Below are 14,073 nucleotides of genomic sequence, written 5' to 3'. Positions count from 1 at the left end.
ATAAAATAATCTCTTTTGGAACAAAAGAGATTATTTTATAGAACACATCCAACTTTCACTATTTTGAATAACTAATGTGTTCATTAAAAGGCATTACACAGGGGGAAATAAACTGAAGAATAAAAAAGCCACACTTCCACTGAAGTGCATATCTGTTGGCAACGATGCATAAATACTGGTTTACATCGTTGGTAATATAGACACTTAAATTTGGATTCTCAAATACATGAATCAGATAGAGGAACGAGGATGGGGGGGGAAGAGAGAGAGAGAGAGAGAGAGAGAGAGAGAGAGAGAGAGAGAGAGAGAGAGAGAGAGAGAGATCATTTGTATGAACCATAGAAAGTATTTTGGTAGCCACATATGTAAATACTGGTTTACATCGTTAGTAATATAGACACTTAAATTTGGATTCTCAAATACATGAATCAGAGAATCAGATAGAGGAAGGAGGATGGGGGAGGGAGGGGGGGAGAGAGAGAGAGAGAGAGATCATTTGTATGAATCGTAGAAAGTGTTTTGGTAGCTACAAAGTTCCGAAAATGTCTAATTCCACTGAATGCAAGACATGATCACAGGTGTTAACTAACTTATAGTTATCCATTAACTAGTTTATAGTTTTGCTAGTCACATATTTTTTATTCATGGATTCTTTTGAATAGCCTCCATTGACTGCCTCACATAATGCCTTCACAAACTACATAACTCATCTGATACACCAAATGTTTGGTGAATCAGGGCCTCCCTGCCACTCCCTACGTTAGGAGTGGGACAGGGAGGCTTGACGAGTCAGATGTTCTTAGATGCTGAGAATATGATTTTTATCTTGTGTCTTTTGGCCAACCAAGCAACCATCATTTATCCCAAGGATGAATGGGATCATAATGAAAAGTAGTGGTCTTCTATTGGCAATGGTCCATTCATGAAGTTTTCGTGGAAGTTTATCTTAATGGTGGAAGCACGTCCATAATGAACACCTGTGGGTAGTCATCATGAATGAAGTTGCTTCTGATTTTCAAGCTAAGCTTGAAAATCAGAGCTACAAATCCCATATCTGGGGTTTAAGTGCCTGAAGTTCTATGGATCTGGAAAGGGTGAACTGGAAAGGATGACCTTACTAACTGGTAGTTCAATTGTCATCTTTATCAGGCCTTTTCCTAACTTCATCAACAGGTTCATCCGTTAGACCATCTTGTGTTATGGCCCACATGTTCAAGAGCAGCGTCTTGACACTGGTTTCCCCACAGTCCTAGGCACCATTCATTCTAATTCACTGGGAGTAATTCCACAGCACAACAAAACTAACCAACTACCACTTCAGAAATTGCCAACTTTTCCAAGAGTGCTCCTCATAGACAGTCCAATTGTATTGCTGCCAAAAACAATAACAATTTCATCTTCAGCATGATACACACTATCTGACTTCTGGTCAAGGACATGGGTAGCTCAGCCTCCTCTGGTCCCTCATGGAAAACTGTGAGCATCCCAAACCCAATGCCAAAATATTAAAGTTAAAGCAGAGACTAGCAGCAATTTAATTATAAAATTCAATTGCTGCTAGTCTTTGCTAAGTCTTATGAATTATAAGTTGTAATATAAAATTATAATTTTATAGTACAACTTATAATAGATTGTATTTCTTTTAATCAATTTTCTTCTAAGTCTATCAATTTCTGGCAATTGGCATTCTTCACAATTTGCTGTTTTCTATAGGCCTATGCAGTATAATTTACTAGCAGCTTCAAATATTTAGCTGCAATAGTGTTACATGTGAATAAACATTCTCAGTTTTACCTAGAATACATCAACCATGAAGAACAGTTAGTTTTTCCAATGAATGGAAAGTTTAATTTTACTTGCATTTGACAAGGAACAAACAAAAACAATCAATATAACATTCTTTTAATGATCAGAGAAACTGGGGCTTGCAACTATTTTTAAATTTATATTTATTTGTAATTTGTATCTATTTTTCAGGCATGTTCTGTGCTTCTTAACAGGAGAGAGGGTTTTTACAGGGATGCAATGGGATACACTCGATTACAAGGGATGCAAGAATATTTGATGATGCTATAAAGGCAGCTTTAAGTGGGTCAGAAAACTACTAGCTTGTGGGGGGGATTTACACAAACTAACAGATTAACAGCAATCACAGACAAAAGTGTGTGATTCTTGCACTTCGTCTATTGGGACATGCATCAGCCTGGAAAGGAAAGTGTTGAAGATTATATGGCATGCTAAGGGTCCTCATTGAAAAAGCAAATACATGGAATGTATTCTAGGTAAGAGTAGAAAGAGGTGCATGTATACTTGCATGTACACTGTTGTCATTAGAATGTAATCTACTTGACTATGTAAACATCAGAGTAGAGAGAGAGAGAGAGAGAGAGAGAGAGAGAGAGAGAGAGAGAGAGAGAGAGAGAGAGAGAGAGAGAGAGAGAGAGAACGCGCATGCTGAGGAGGGTTAGAAGGTGTAAAGGTCTTTCAAAATAAAAGAACTTAGTAATATAGTATCTTCAGTTAGTTTTTCCTTTTAACTGTTCAAGTCATGTATATTTACTGAATCTTTCTAGAACTCATATGGTGCCATTAGTTTGTAAGGCTGAGCTATTTTTGTTGTTATTTACTGATACGACAGTAGGCACTATATTTAAGAGGGCATTGGAATAGGTGTACATGAACACTATATTGTTTCTTTACTCCCTTTAGGACCAGGATATGTCTGCAGGGGCAAAACTTGATAACATTGTAGACCAAATATCATCTTTTAAGGGCACAAAATATGATATTGTTGTACACATTGACACTAATGACATTAAGAGTAGGAGATCAGCACACTTACTTAACAAGTACAGATCAATGTTGAAAAAAAAAAAAAGGGGGGGGGGCACAAGTTAGGGTTAAATTTGAAAGTGTCTGCCTTTTTGTCCAGACACAACAGGAAAGTGTATATGAGGAGAGCCTTGTCAATCAATTCAGCCGTGGGGAGACTGTGCAAGGCTCATGAGGTAGAATTTTTCTCAGCATGGACTGTAGTTGTTAACAGGAGACACTGTTTCTACGGGAAGGGGATACACTTAAATAGAAAGGGTGAAAGAATATCTGCTGATGCTATCAAGGCAGTGTTAAGTGGGTCGGAAAACTGCTAGCTTGTGTGGGGAAGGATACACAGACTAATAGATTAACTGACAATAAGCAGCAGACAGAGGTGAAAGTGATTCTTGCACTGCTTCCAATGGAATGAGTAGCAGCCTGGAAAACAAGGTGCTGGGGATTTCAAGAACAGCTGAGAGTCATTATAGAACAAATAAATACATTGGCTGTGTTAGAGTAATTAAGCATAAAAACAGGTGCATGTATACTTGCATGTACACCAATGCTAGGAATACAGTAAATAAATTTGATGAATTTGAAGTGTTGGTCAAGGCATCAAAGGTGGATATTGTTGGGATATCAGAGATGTGGTATCACACAGATATAAAGAATGCAGAATTAGAATTTTGTGAGTACAATGTGAATTGGAAGGACAGACAGGAGGAGGTCTTATACTATTAATTAAGAAACACAGAAAATCTAAGGCAGTGCATCCAGATGACATGGCAAGTGCCATGGACAGCGCAATGCTAAGTCAGTTTTGCATGAAATAAGCACTGGGAAAGCAAAAATGAGAACAAGAGTGTTATAGGCCTAATGACGCTGACTCTGATGAGCACAATGAACAAGTGTACAAAGAAATAGAGTGCAAAAGTAACTGAAGTTTAACATTGACAAATGCAAAGTACTGCATATGAGTAGCAGTAGAGTAATAGTATAACCTACCAATGGTTGGTTGGTTTTGATTTTATTGGCGCATTAGCTACCAAGGCAATAATGCGCCAAGACCAGGTCATATATAAAAAGTTTTAAACTTTCAGTGACCTAATTACTTAAGTCACTATGTCAAAATATCTAACAAATGTATAAAAGGTATAAAAGATAAATCAATAGAAAATCACAATAAAATGTAAATTTTATATATGAGCAAAAACGTTCATTGATTTTAAAAAGCTAAAAACAGTAGACACATGGTCATTGTCGGATAAAATCTGAATGAGTGTATAAGGCTCAGCCGGATGACTAAAAACGGTAAAATATAAATCACATTCTTGTCTAAAACGTGGACACACGGTTAAAATGTGATGAATAGTTAAAATGGTGCCGCAGTTCTCGCACATAGGACAGTCATCTGCCCTCAGCAGAAAAGCATGTGTAAGATGACTGTGTCCTATGCGGAGACGAGCTAGAACAACTTCCTCTTTGCGGTTCCTGCGCAGACTAGACTGCCAGTGTCGAATTACAGGCTTTATCTGATAGAGCTTGTTTGTGACTTGCTCATGCCAAGATTGTTGCCATTGGGAATGTAATTTAGCTTGTATTAGCTGCCTGTAGTCTGTATAGGGGACTAAGTGATGTGGGGTAACAGGCAATAAGTGTTGTGGGGTTCTGATGATCTGGCCGCAGCATCTGCCAGTTCATTTCCCTTGATCCCAATGTGGCTGGAAATCCAGCAGAAACGGATGTCGAATGAACACTCAAACAGGGAATGTAACGTCTGCTGAATCCGAGTCATAATCGGATAAGGATTATACCTCATCCCTGATAAAGCCTGCAGTGTACTTGAAGAGTTAGTGTACACAATACATCTTTGGTGCTTACGGGTTTTAATATGGTCCAAGGCTAGCTCAATAGCATACAACTCAGCTGTATATATGTTGCATTTGTGGGGAATCTTCCCAGATATAGTACTATCTGGAAAGACAGCAGCAGATGCTACAGACAACTTTGATTTCGAGCCATCGGTGAACACAGGCAGAAAATCAGAGTAATCGGACCGGTGGGCAGCATAGAGTTGTTGGTACACAGAGGATGGAGTTATGGACTTACCCCAACTTTTAATGGAGAAGTCACATGATGGTAAGCGAGCATGCCAGGGTGGAAGTGGTTGCCTTGGTGACTGGGCAACATTGTCCACCGTGATATTGAGCTCTTTGAGAAGCTCTTGGACACGGATGCCAAAGGATCGGTTAGCAGTCTGACAGGTTTTATAAAGCGTTTCCTATCGTGGCTCAAAAACACAAGTCCACGTTGGGTTGTCTGGCAGGGATTTTAGTTTAAAGGTATATTTTAGTGACAATTGCTTTCGTCGGAGCAATAGTGGTGGTTCACCGGCTTCGACGTATAAACTCTGGACAGGAGATGTTCTGAATGCTCCAGTAGCTGTTCGGATGGCTTGGTGGTGGAGTGGATCTAGCCACCGTAGTACGCTATTTCTAGCCGATGCGTACACTTGGGACCCATAGTCTAATTTTAAACGAACAAGAGCACAATAAAGGAGGAGTAAAGTGCACCGGTCTGCCCCCCATTTATTTGAGGAGATGGCACGAAGGAGATTCAATCCCCTCGTGCACTTTGTTCGTAGTTGAAGGATATGTGGTAAAAATGTCAACTTCTTATCGAATGTGAGACCCAAGAATTTTGTATCAGGAACTACTGGAATGATGTGTTGTCCGAGTTTGAGTTCTGGTTCAGGGTGAAGGTTCCGTTTGCGACAAAAGTGTATGCAGACGGTCTTCTGAGGTGATAACCTGAAACCATTAGCCATTGCCCAAGTTTTGACATGGCCAATGGCATGCTGCAATTGTCGTTCAATAACCCTCATGTTGCATGACTGACAGAAGATGGTAAAATCATCAACAAAGAGGGCGCTATTTACAGTTGGAGGAAGCTGTTCAGTAATAGAATTAACTTTGATAGTGAAAAGCGTAACACTTAACACTGACCCTTGGGGGACTCCTTCCTCTTAACAAAAAGATTGAGAGAGAACGGAGCCGACACGAACTTGGAATGACCGGTTCACTAAGAAACTTTTAATGAAGAGGGCTAGATGGCCCCTCAGACCCAGATAATAGATATCATTTAAGATTCCAAATCTCCAAGCCGTGTCATATGCTTTTTCGATATCAAAGAAAATTGACACCAGGTGTTCACGTTTAAGGAAAGCATCTCGGATAGATGTTTCTAGTTTTATAAGATGGTCAAGTGTTGACCTGTTCCTTCGAAAACCACATTGAACTTTGGAAAAGAGGTCATTCGCTTCTAAATACCACATGAGACAGGCATTCACCATCCTTTCCAAGATCTTGAACAAGCAGCTTGTCAGAGCAATTGGACGGTAATTACTCGGAAATTTTGGATCTTTTCCTGGCTTTGGAAAGGCAAGCACGATTGCCTTATGCCAGGAGTCCGGAAATTCATCTTCAAGATAAACCCTGTTGTACAAATAGAGCAACTGTTCCAGAGATTCAACTGTTCCTGGCCCTACGGCACTAGACTGGGATAGTGACAGTGCTGCTTTCATTTCCCATTCTGTGAAGGGTTGATTGTATTCTGCACAGTTCTTTGATTGTAATTTCAAATGTTGCCTTTCGGCATTTCTTTTGAGGGCCAGAAACTCAGGGTGGTAAGATGTTTTGGCAGACACTTTAGCAAATGTCTCACCAAGAGTGTTTGCAATTGTAGTTTGGTCTGCAATTGCACATCCATTATGCTCCAGGATCAAGGAAGGGTGTGATGTGTATTTCCCCTTCATTTTCCGGACTTTATCCCAGACAAGCTTAGATGATGAAGCCTGGTTGATAGAAGATGTGAATTTAATCCAAGATTCCTTCTGACTCTGACGTCTTACGTAACGTGCTTTAGCACGTGCGCGTTTGAATGTTATTAAGTTATCTGCGGTGGAGTAGCGGCGAAAAATACCCCACGCCTTGTTTTGAGATTTTCTTGCTGCAGTGCAATTAGAATTCGACCATGGTTTTGGAAATGGTGGAAACCGAGACGAAATCTTTGGAATTGCAATTGCCGCTGCTTGGACAACAGTGTCTGTAGCGTACTTTACCGCGTCATTAATCGGATCTTTGATGACTGTGTTGGTATCAAATGATGCTAGTTCTTTGAAGGCATTCCAGTCAGCGTGACCGATCTTCCACCGTGGCATCCTAGACGGGTGGCATAGTCTCCCTTTGCAAAGGGTGATATTACGGGGAAGTGGTCACTGCCATAAATGTTGTCTTCAACCTCCCATGTACACACGGGAAGGAGAGAGAGGGAGAGCATATAGAAAGATCGATCGCGGTAAAAGTACGGGTAGGCATATGGCAAAAGGTGTTAAGTCCAACATTTAACAGGGCCAGGTCATTGTTTTCAAGCATGTGCTCTATAGTCCGACCCCTTCCATTGATGTCAGCACCACCCCACAGTGTGTCCATTAAAATCCCCTAGTAAACAAAAAGGGGGCTGCAATTATCTAATGAGATCATCAAGGTCTGCCTGGGGGATGTCGTTCCCAGGTGGAAAATAGATGGAACAAACAGTTAAGATAAACCCTACAGTAACTTGAACTGCTACAGCCTCTAAGTTGGTGGTAAGTGGTGTAGCTACCCACAAGGATGGCGACTCCTCCGTGGGCAGGTCCATCTGCATCTCTGTCTTTTCGAATAACTGAAAAGTTACAGAAGTATGGGTCCTCATTTGCCTTTAAATATGTCTCCTGTAAGCAAAAGCAAGTAGGCTCATGCTTACTCAGGAGCGCCTTGATGTCGTCACTATTTCGACGGAATCCGCGACAATTCCATTGTAGAAATTTAAACTTACCCATTATTTGGATTTGTTAGGTCCATCAGGTGGTTTCCGAAGAGCTGAGGGCTTCATTTTCTCAGTCCTTGATCTCCATTGTTTGTTGTATTGCAGGTGACTCTTCCGATATTTGCATCTTTTCTTTACCACTTGGTTTTGGTAGTGGTGGAGCATTAGGAGGTACGGAAATAGGAGTGGCAGCTGACTGAGTTTTTTGGGTGGGCATTTGTGAATGCAATAAATAGCGTGCAATCGGAGTAAATGACTCTTTTGGTGGTACAGTCATCTCGGTTTGTGTACCGATGGTGCACTTCGCAGAAACCTTCTGGGCGTATGAAGGTTTCCCGCTATTTATCGGTTGAATGCGTTTTCTGGCCTCCTGATAGGATATGTTCAGCTCTGTTTTTATTTTTTGAATTTCTTTCTCGTCCTTCCACCTCTGGCATGCTCTAGAATAGGCAGGGTGCTCTCCTTGGCAATTTATGCAAATTGGCTTGGAAGCTGAACATTCCTTGCTCTCGTGGTCTTTCGTACCACATCGGGCGCAGGCAGGATTACCATGACAAGCTGTTTGTGAATGGCCGTATTTCTGACAAATAAAACACCTCAGTGGGTTTGGAATGTAAAGCCTCACTGGGCAGTTTAAGTAGCCTGCCTTGATGGAACTTGGGGTGTTAAATGTTAGGATGAGGACTCGGGTAAGGACGAGATTCCCATCCTTCCGCATTGATATTCTTTTGACAGCTGTCACTCCTTGGTCTTTTAGTTCAGAGCAGATCTCTTCTTCAGAGACATGAAGAAGATCCCACTCTGAAATGACACCTCGTGAAGAGTTCAAAGTTTTGTGGGGTGTTACACTGATCGGTATTCCCCCTATGGATGTCGCATTCAGGATTCTTTCTGCTTGCTTGGTGTTTGAAGCTTCACTAAAAGATCGCCAGAACGCAGCCATTTTACTGATTTTGGTGATCCTGCCAACCCTTCCAATCCTTTCTGGATGAAGAAGGGTGACATCTTCCCAATTGACTGCTCTCCGGTAGAATGGAGAATGAGGAAAAGTGGTGTTATAGAGGGTGTATAACCTACCAACTGAGCAGTACTACACCCAGAGTGATGGAGAATGAATAAGACATGGGGGTAATTGTGCAATCAGATATGAAGTTTTCCAAGCAGTACAGACAGGTTGCCAGAGCATATCGCTGGGTCTTGTTAATGATATATGGGTATTTTGCTAGCAGGGTTAAGGAGGTGATTATCCATTTGTATATGGCAATGGTGAGGCCATTCCTTGAGTACTGCTTACAGGTCTGGAGGTCTCATTTTAGAAAGAATGTAGAGCTGCTGGAACAAGTATAGAGAAGGGCAACGAGATTGGTGAGGGTGACCAAGAAAGGTTTTCAGTACTGTTACCAAGAAAGGTTTCAGTTCTGCAAACTGCAGCATCTGGAGACTAGGCACCTGCGAGGTTTGAGCAAACTCAATGCTGATGGGCTTCCTCTTGCTCAGATTATGCAGTTAAGGGTGCATAAATTCAAACCGAGGAAAGACAGTTGCAGAATAGATGTACAGAAATTTGTCTTTAGTCAGCAGGTGGTTGACTGCCGGAGCAAAGTTCCATCTGTCATTGTGGAAGTGAACAGCTTAAATAAATTCGAGAAAGAACTAAACAAACCTTTGAAGTGAATGGATAGGTGAAATGGGAAGGTTTTATTTATTTATTAAATTTTTTTTTTTTTTTTTTTTTTTTGCTGAGGCTGTATAAGCTTGCTTTCTTGAATCATATGCCTCTATTAATGCTAATGCTAATATTATAAACTTATAATAAATTATTTGCAATATTAGAATAAAATGTGACATCATCCACTGGAGACTAGATGTCACATTTCACCAGCATATTCTTCAAACAATTTGCAAATACATCTTATCCTTGGACCAGAACACTTCGGGATGAGTAGTTCATGATAAGTGGCATTGTATACATGATTTGCTTATTAATTTTATTTTTAATAGAATTTAATCAAAGTAATATAATGTTTTGAATTTGACACTAAGAAAGGAATCACAGCAGATTTTTATTGAAAGAAATTTTCAAAATTGTTTTTCTTAAGGTTGATGGAAGTCTTATCATTACTCATCCACATCCTACCCAAAGGATCATGACATTTTTATCCTGAAAGTGTCCACCACCATTAGGAAAAATACATAAATGAATATGATGAATATGGGTCTACATGAAGTATTTTAAGACAGCTTTTCTTCCAAGCCCAACCCGAGAGGAAGAGAGAGAGGTGTTGCATAACTTAGTTAGGGCTTGAATCAAATAGTACATAGAATCCTTTTATTTTAAAGTGGCTACAAAATATCAGAATGTAAATAAGTGCTAATTTTTTGTAAAAATTTTGCAAAACATCAGTTGCAAAATATTGCAATACCCAGTGTATGTACAGCTCAGTCATTCTGGACTTTCCATTTACCATCTTTCTCCATCCTTTAATTTGTGTAACATTAGTCTTCTCCACTGGTGAAGTATTACTTATTCAAAGCAGTGCAATACCTCAGCAACTCGTGAAGGTATTCACAATACGAGATATAATTAAACTATGCATGCATACTACCTGGGTAGTAAAACTGATGGAAGTGCAATACCCATGCATAAACAACCTTTTTTCATACTCTTAGATATTTTTTTATTTTTTTTTTTGTTGGTAGTTGTTGGCGCATCGGCTTCTGTGGCCATAATGCACCTCCCAAGGTTTTTGCAGTACTTTGATCCAAGCCTGAGGCGGGAGTTGAACCCGCGACCTTTTGGGTTGCCACGCAGGCACTTTACCCACCTGGCTAGCCAGGTCGGCTCTTAGATATTTGATCAAGAAATATTTTAAATCATAATTTCAAGTGAATCATCATTCACACTTTTTCCAATATCAGATAGTTCACATTTAGCAAATGCCAAAGGAATGCCATCATTCTGGCTGTGTTATGCCAACTGTCAAACATTGAGGAGTTGCAAAATCTTAGCATTACCAGAGGTATATGATGCAAGAAAGCAAGCTTATGCAGCATCAGCCAAAAAAATAAAAAAAACCCGCTCCCATTTCAACCCTCCGTTCGTTTGAAATACCTGTCCAGCTCAGCCTTAAATTTATTTAGGCTATCAATTTCCACAACAAAGGATGGAAGTCTGTTCCACCAACCAACTACCCGCTGGCTAAAGACAAACTTCCGCACATCTATCCTACATCTGTCTTTCCTTAATTTGAATTTATGTCCTTTCAGGTGATTATTCTGAGCAAGAGGAAGAATCCCATCAGCATTGAGCATGCTCAAACCATTCAAGGCTTTATATACCTCAATCAGATTACCTCGCAGGTGCCTAGTCCCAGACACAGTACTTTCCAAAACTTAAGCCTTTCTTCGTAAGAGCAACCCTTTGTTCCATTCACTAATCTTGTTTCCTTTCTCTGTACTCATTCCAACAGCTCTACATCCTTCTTAAAATGAGGCCTCCAGACCTGTATACAGTACTCAAGGTGTGGCCTGACCATTGCCTTATACAAGGGAATAATCACCTCCTTATTCCTGCTAGAAAAATTCCTGTATATCATTGACAAGACACCATGAGCTACTCTTGCAGCCTGTTTGCACTGCTCAGAGAACTTTATATCTGCCTGCACAATTACCCCCAGGTCCTTTTCATTCTCTACCACTGTCAGTGTAGTACCACAGTTGTTGTTATTTGGTTTTTAGGAGCATTAGCAACCAAGGCCATATTGCTTCGGGGATATGCGGTGGTCATTCCCTGACCTTTCCGCATCCTCCGTATTTGGTGTTCAAGGGCTCGAACCCCGGTCTAATCAAGAAGCGTGTGCTACGCACTGTTGCTCCTGCCCACCTGGCTACAGAGGTGCCGTAGTACCACAGAGTTCATGCGTTACTCTGGGGTTACTGCTTCCCATATGTAGTACTTTACATTTGTCAATGCTAAACTTCATTTGTCACCTCTCAGCCCAACTGTTCAACTTTTCTAAATCTGTTGCAGCAGCGTACTGTCATTTGTGTCATTAACAAACTTGGACATTAAGCTTGATATACCGTCATCAATATCATTTGGCATCAATATCATACCATCATCAATATCATCAAGACTAATAGATTAACAGTAGCCACTGGCAGAGGTTAAAGTGATTCTTGCACTGCTTCTATTGGAATGAGCAGAAGCCTCAAAAACAAGATGCAGGATATTTCAGAGAGTGCTGGGAGTCATTACGGTACAAGTAAACACATGGGTTGTGTTAGGGTAGCTAAGAATAAGAACAGGTGCATGTATACTTGCGTGTACACCAATGCTAGATGTTTGGTAAATAAATTTGATGAATTTGAGGTATTGCTCAAAGCATCAAAGGCAGATATTGTTGGGATATCAGAGACATGGTGTCACACAGATATAAGGAATGCAGAACTGGAATTTGGGGATACAACGTCTACAGAAAGGATAGACAGGATAGGAAGGGAGGAGGGGTTATGCTATTATGTGTTAAGAAACACAAAATCGAAGGAAGTGAAGCCAGTCGACATCGCTGGACAGTGCAGTGTCGAGTCAGTATGGTGTGACATAAGCATTGGGAGATCAAAATTGAGAGTAGGAGTGTGCTATAGGCCTAATGACTCTGATGAGTATAATAAGAAACTGTACGGGGAAATAGAGTGGGCCAGTAAATCAGAGAGTCTTATAATGGAGGATTTTAATTTCCCAGATATTGACTGGAATTTGGGGGCTGGTCATTCACACACTAGTAAGGCTTTTGTGGATTTATTGGATGATTGTTTTCTACATCAGCATGTTCGGGAGGCAACTAGAGGGAGTAATACTCTTGATTTGATTATCAGTAGTGATTCTTCATGCATTATGAATCTGCAGATAAATGAACCACTAAGTGGCAGTGATCACAGTGTGCTGAAGTGGGATTTACTCAAAGAGGTAACTACCATCAGGGGTAAAGGGAAAGGTTATTGCTTTCGTAAAGGCGACTACAATGGTCTGAGACAGTATTTAAATTCTATACAGTGGGACCAACTGAAGATGTTACCAACAGCAAATTCAAAATGGGAAGCATTCAAAGAACTTATCATGGAAGCTACTAGGCTTTACATACCAACTAAGAAATATTGTTCAAGGTTTAGGCCTAAATGGATGTCAGATGAAATAATAAGACATATGACAGAGAAGAAAAATGCATGGGATACATATAAATTAACACGTGACACAGAAGCCTATGATAGATACAAGTTGTTCTGTAAGTTTCAAAGGAGGTTAGGCAGGCAAAGGCAGATTACGAGAAATCTTTGGCAAGGGATGCAAAGAAAAACAGCAAAGAGTTCTTTACTTATGTAAACTCTAGAAGGAAGGGGATGAATCAGATTGGTCCACTTGATATCAATGGGTCAACTGTTGATGATCCTGCTCAGGTAGCTAACAAACTAAATGAATATTTTGCATCGACATTCTCACATGATGAGTTATTCAGCGAGGGGAATGCCACAGGTGTATTCAACTCTGGCAATAAGTTAGAGAATCTTGTAATAACTGAGAGTAAAGTGGAGGAGAAATTGTTCAAGATAAACACAAGAAAGGCACCTGGGGTGGATTGGATCTATCCAGTTATATTAAAGGAGGCAGCAAAGGAAGTAAGCAAATCCTTAGCCATAATTATGACAGCTTCCTGGGACTCAGGGGAGGTATCCACAGACTGGAGATGTGCAAATGTGACCCCAATTCACAAAGGAGGATCAAAAGCTGACACAAGTAATTACTAACCTGTGAGTTTAACTTCTGTTCCAGGAAAATTAATGGAGGCACTGCAGGATCATCTAGACAAGACTTCAGTTATAGCTCGGACAAAGTATGGTTTTGTTAAGGGGAAGCCTTGCCTGACCAATTTGATTGGATACTATGATGCAATCACAAAAGAAATGGATGCAGGGAATAACTTTGATATTATATACTTGGATCTTAGAAAGGCTTTTGATATTGTTGCACATGAAAGACTGCTGCACAAATTGGAGTGGCATGGCATTGGAGGCAAATTGCTGCTATGGATAAAGAGGTGGTTGAGGGGGAGAAGACAGAGAGTGGTCATCAATGGACAGTGCTCATCGTGGACTAATGTTATTAGTGGAGTCCCTCAGGGTTCAGTGTTGGGTCCATTATTGTTTTCTGTATTTATAAATGATATTGATGATGGTATGTCAAGCTTAATGTCCAGGTTTGCAGACGATACAAAGGTTGGCAGGGTTGTCAAGGACACTATGCTGCTGCAAGAGGATCTGGATTGGGCAGATCGGCTGAGAGGTGGCAAATGAAGTTTAACATTGACAAATGTAAAGTACTACATATGGGAAACA

The 14,073-nt window shown here is 40.4% G+C and overlaps 1 protein-coding gene across 3 annotated transcripts in view; it reads right to left on the bottom strand.

Annotated features, from left to right (window-relative positions):
• Window positions 1–14,073, bottom strand: part of LOC150076736 (lysosomal alpha-glucosidase-like) — a 238,790-nt gene that overhangs the window by 171,068 nt on the left and 53,649 nt on the right. The gene's annotated exons all lie outside the window — the stretch shown is intronic.

Source organism: Mastigoproctus giganteus, chromosome 12 (genome assembly GCF_048544385.1).
Source record: "Mastigoproctus giganteus isolate SK-2022 chromosome 12, ASM4854438v1, whole genome shotgun sequence".
Taxonomy (NCBI): Eukaryota; Metazoa; Arthropoda; class Arachnida; order Uropygi; family Thelyphonidae; genus Mastigoproctus; species Mastigoproctus giganteus.
The sequence above is the reverse complement of the archived record's forward strand: the minus strand, read 5'-3'. Positions and strand labels throughout refer to the sequence as shown.